This window comes from Nicotiana tomentosiformis, chromosome 8, assembly GCF_000390325.3.
Source record: "Nicotiana tomentosiformis chromosome 8, ASM39032v3, whole genome shotgun sequence".
Classification (NCBI taxonomy): domain Eukaryota; kingdom Viridiplantae; phylum Streptophyta; class Magnoliopsida; order Solanales; family Solanaceae; genus Nicotiana; species Nicotiana tomentosiformis.
In genome coordinates, this window is record NC_090819.1 from 48786169 (window position 1) to 48791455 (window position 5287).

General features: G+C 39.1%; 1 non-coding gene across 1 annotated transcript; it reads right to left on the reverse strand.

The window, feature by feature from the left end:
- Positions 1–3694: 3694 nt before the first annotated feature.
- Positions 3695–3801, reverse strand: LOC117278975 (small nucleolar RNA R71). The gene has a single exon (XR_004509370.1). It is a non-coding gene; the product is annotated as a small nucleolar RNA R71 (small nucleolar RNA).
- Positions 3802–5287: the final 1486 nt, after the last annotated feature.

Consider the following 5287-nt stretch of genomic DNA (forward strand, 5'->3'; position numbering starts at 1 on the left):
GCATCAAATCATCTTCACGGCACCCGGATGAATGGAATACCACGAGCTATGGGCCCCCTCAAGTATCAACACACGCAACCCATCTAAATTGGGCACACAAATCCCCTCAGCACCCCATCATCACCAATAGTCACCTCCTTGGCATCACCGTATTGCACCATGTCTTTCAAGACAAGCAAGTGGGGATCATCATATTGAAGCGCCTTGATGCGCTCAAACAGATAAGACAGTGAAACCACACAAGCAAGAACTCGGCTAAGCTCCGAAATATCTAGCCTTACGAACATGTTGGCCAAAGCCTGAACATCAAATGCTAAAGATCTCCCCCCAACTGGGAATAAAGCAAGACTACCCATGCTCTCAGCCTTCCTACTCAAAGCATCGGCCACCTCATTGGTTTTCCCAGGATGATAAAAAATGGTGATATCATAGTCCTTTAGTAGCTCTAACCACCTATGTTGCCTCAACTTCAAATCATTTTGCTTAAACAAGTGTTGTAGATCATGTGATCTGTGAATACCTCACAAGCCACACCGTAGAGATAGTGCCTCCAAATTTCTAGCGCGTGAAAAATTGCAGCCAACTCTAAACATGTACTGGGTAATTATTCTCATGGGGATTCAACTAACGTGAAGCATAAGCTATCACTCTACTCTCCTACATCAATAAACACCAAATGCTAATCTGAGAAGCATCACAATAAACTATATAAGAACCTGATGCTGAAGGAAAAACAAAAACTGGAGTTATATATGCCCAACATAGCTTGGGTATAGAGCTTTATAATTGATAATATAGGTATATTGAAGAGTGAAGTTGAAATTTTGAAGAAAAATAATGAATTTTCAATCATCACATAATGAATACTTGGTGAATAATCATTACATTTTGTTAATGACTTTATAAGGCAATTGATAAAGGTTGGCATGAAGGAAAGAATTGAAATGAGAAAAACATTACTGATTCCAGCGCCGGAACAACGCCAGCTGCTGGCCTGGACCCTGCACTGCGGGATTATTTATCCTATTTTGTCCGGAACAAGGTCATTTCAGTGTTACACGGTCCCAACTCGTTAAAAAGGTCTTCTAAACCTAATTTGGAGGAAATCTAACATACTTTGAAGGAGAATTTATGTAAAGGAACATAGACCACGCTTAGAGGAGGCTTCTAACTGGTTTTTCTTCTCTTATCTTCCTTTAATTTCATTGTCACGACCCCAATATTCCACCTTACGATGCTGTGATGGTACCTAGTCTCTAAGACTAGGTAAGCCTAACGTATATTAAATGGTAGTGGAAACAATAACTTAAACATCAAATTAAACTATTAAACTATCATAATGAACCCCGGTAGATACAACATACAAATTGTCACGGCCCAAAATCCCACCTTATATGTCGTGATGGCACCTAGTCTCTAAGACTAGGTAAGTCAATTTCTTATAACAGTTTAAGCCAGTTTAGCAGTGATATTATAAAATAGATTTTAATATAAAATAGAAATAAAGGTGAACAAGCTTACGCGGCAATAATCACAACAACCTCCCAAGACTTGGTAATACAAAGTCACGAACTCTAGCTGAATACTGATAACAGGCTATAATCTCGTATGTTAGTCGCTTAATGCACACTAATTCATAGCACTTTACTTGTTTTGAGCTTTAATTGATAGTGTTTTGCATTTATTATGCATTTTATGCCTTGTAGGAGTGATTCCGATCTACATAGATGTTATGGAATGAATTTGAGTGATTTGGAGCTCTGAAGTCTGAGTAAAAGACCAAGGGATTAAGCCAGGATTGTGTTTGGAGGTCGAGGACCAAGTCTGGACGTTAAAATGCAAGAAAAATCTGTACTGTGAGAAATCCCCAATGCCGCGGTGCATGGGGCAGCGCGCTTATGCATGGCGCGTCACCTCATGCGGCGTGCCTGTGCAAATTTTACAAAGTAAATATCCTATTTTGGCTAGGAAAAGGTTGTTTCGTCTGGGCCCGACCCTACTTGTTATAAATACATGAAAAACATTATTCTTTGTACTTTGTTTGAGGAGTGGGAGGAGCAAAATCACAAGGATTTCATCATTCCTTCCTCATTCAAGACCCGAGTTTGGATCGAATTTATGTTTTCCTATCTTTTAATTATATTTTTAATGAATTGCTTCATATCTATGGAGTAGTTCTCTTTAGGGTTTGATGGATTGGGTGTATTGATGATTGTTTGTGGATTATAACTCTAGTTTTATGTATTGAAGCATTTTTGGATGATTTCATTGTTGCATCTATATTCACTGGTTCATGTAATCGAGAGAGGAATAACTTGCGATATCATTGCATTATATTTTGGGGTGAGTTCATTAATTCTACTTAGTTATCGAAAGAGGCTAGTTGAATCATTGACTAAACCTTGTTAGGAGAATAATCGAGAGAGGTTCTCCTAAAGACCAGTCCACTGCGCAGTCTTGCATATCTTCACGTGCTTAAATTGGTTAATCTTGTGAGGTTGAGACTTAATCGAGAGAAGAGTTTCTACTAAATGTTTGAACTAATAATTGAGTGAATTCGAGAGACTCATTTAAACATTATAAGTGAATTATCTAGAGTTAGATCCCAAACAATTATCTTGCACCTATCCTATCAACCCCTATTTTCTTCCACTGATAACTTCCTTGCTTACCTTTCTTGCGATAGTTATTAGTTAATAGTTTTAGATTCTTAGTTAATTTTAGTTACTAATCATATAAATCTCAATTGTTGATTCTCCTGGATAGCAATCAAGCTAATAACTTAGAAAATACTGTTTAACTCCAATCCCTGTGGATACGATATTATACTATACTATCTTTGACTAGAGAACATAATTTATGTGTGTGTTTCGAGCTCGTCAAATTTTGGCGTCGTTGCCGGGAATTAGCAATCAATAGTGTTTGAAATAGTTTGTATTGCTAATTCAGGAATTTTTCTTTTTATTTTTAGTTTTTCCTTTTTACGTTTGGTGTTCTTTGATTATGCGTAGGATACATGTTAGGTTGGTGCATGACTCGAGCTTCTGTGAAAGAAGTGCTACCATACGAGCTAGAAATTGAAAAATAACTGCGATAGCTGAAGAAGGAAAGAAATCTCACCGAGACAACAAAAAAGGTTGGGCAATCCTCAACCAAAGAACTTATGGCTAGAAACAGTGAAGATAATGTGGATTAGGCTGCGAGAGAAGCATCTAGACGAAGAGAACAAGTTGCACGGGATGCTGAGGAAGCAGCTATTAGAGATGCACGGAACATCTATGAAGAAGAGAGGGGTCTCGTACTTAATCAACATCAACCCTTGCCTGGGAGAGCACTTGGAGATTATGCTAGACCGGTCTATAATCAAGGTTTATCAAGTGTTAGACCACCTCCAATTGCAGCAAAACATTTCTAGTTAAAGCAAGGGTTGATTCAAACCCTTCAGAATTGTTGTGTCTTCAGAGGGAAGCCAAACGAAGATCCAAACACATATCTAATGGACTTTGAGGAGATTATGAACACCTTTCAATACAATGGTGTGTCACGAGATGAAATGTACTTGAGGGAATTCCCCTTCACACTTAAAGACTATGCAAAATAGTGGCTTCGAAGCTTACCCACGGGATCAATTAGAACATGGGCGGAGATGACCAGAAAATTCCTTGATAAATATTTCTCCTCAGCTAAAATGGGCAAGTTTAGAAGTGAAATCCATAATTTCTGCCAAAATGAGAATGAAACTATTTTTGAAGCATGGGAGAGGTTTAAGGAGATTGTTAGAAAGTGTCAACATAGTGGAATTGAACTCTGGATGCAACTCCAAGACTTTTGGGATGGATTGACACTGGCCTCACGTAGAACATTGAGCAATGCAACTGGAGTTCCGTTGATGAAGAATACTCCAGAGGAGATAGTCACAATTCTTGACGAGCTATCCGAAGATGCAAATCAGTGGCCCTCTGAGAGTGCTAAAAGAAGAAGATCAACTGGTGTTCACCAGGTTGATGCTAACATATCTGTGCAGGTACAACTTAATGCTATGGCCAAAGATACAAGGAAGCTTACCTTAGCGTCGATACAAAGTGAGCCTCATGGAACTTATGATATATGTGGAAGAGGACACCCTACTCATGAGTGTCAAGCCACAACTGAGGAAGTAAATGCTATGGGAAACTACAATTTTAATGCAATGGGTCAGAGGCACCCTGGATTTTCATGGACATTACATGGGGATAACGCGAATGCATGGGAACAAAATAACTCTAGACCCCAGGGACAAGGAGCTCCAGCATTCAAAAATCAGCAGAGGCAGCAATTTCAACCTCAACAGCCCATTCAGTCTAGCATAGAAAATCTCATGAAGGCCTTCATTCTGAAAACTGATGAGAGGCTTGAAACACATAGCGCAGCTATCCGGGAACATGGAGCAGCTGTCAAAGAAATAGGTATTGGTTTTCGAAACTTGGAAAGATAGGTTGGGCAACTAGCCACTCTATTGTCTGAGAGGATTCCAGGAACTCTCCCCACTGACACTGAAAAGAATCCCAAAATAACGATGAATGTTGTAACCTTGAGAAGTGGGCAAGTGTTGAAAGATCCAACCCCAATCCAAAAAGATGTAATAATTGCAAAAGAAAGTGGGGAGCAGCTGAAAAGTGATGATGACAAAAAGAAGAAAGGCCCGATGAAAATTGAGAAGAAGAAGAAGGAAGGAAGAAAAATCGAGAAGGGAGGAACATGATGAGAGCAAGTATATGCCTGCTTTACCTTTCCCTCAGACGCTATGTAGAGAAAAGCTGGACAAGTAGTTTGAGAAAACTTCTGGATATGCTGAAACAGGTTCATGTAAACTTTCCATTCACAGAAGTGCTCTCAAAAATGCCTGGTTATGCCAAATTCTTGAAAGAGATACTTACAAAGAAGAGGAAAATAGAGAAGACCTCGGTGGTCAAGCTTACAGAGTATTGCAGTGCCATATTGCAAAATAAACTCCCACAAAAGTGTGGAGATCCAGGGAGTTTTACTATACCTTACTCATTTGGAACTATAAATTTTGACAAGTCTTTATGTGATTCTGGTGCCTCAATTAATCTAATGCCTCGATCTATTTACAGAAAACTTGAGAAATAGATTGGAGAGATAAGGACGGTGCCAATATCATTGTAGCTGGGAGACCAAACAACTTTAATACGTGAGGGGATAGTGGAAGATGTGTTAGTTGGGGTAGATAAGTTTGTATTTCCTCTAGACTTTATAGTGGTGAATACGGAGGAGAATAAGGAGGTCT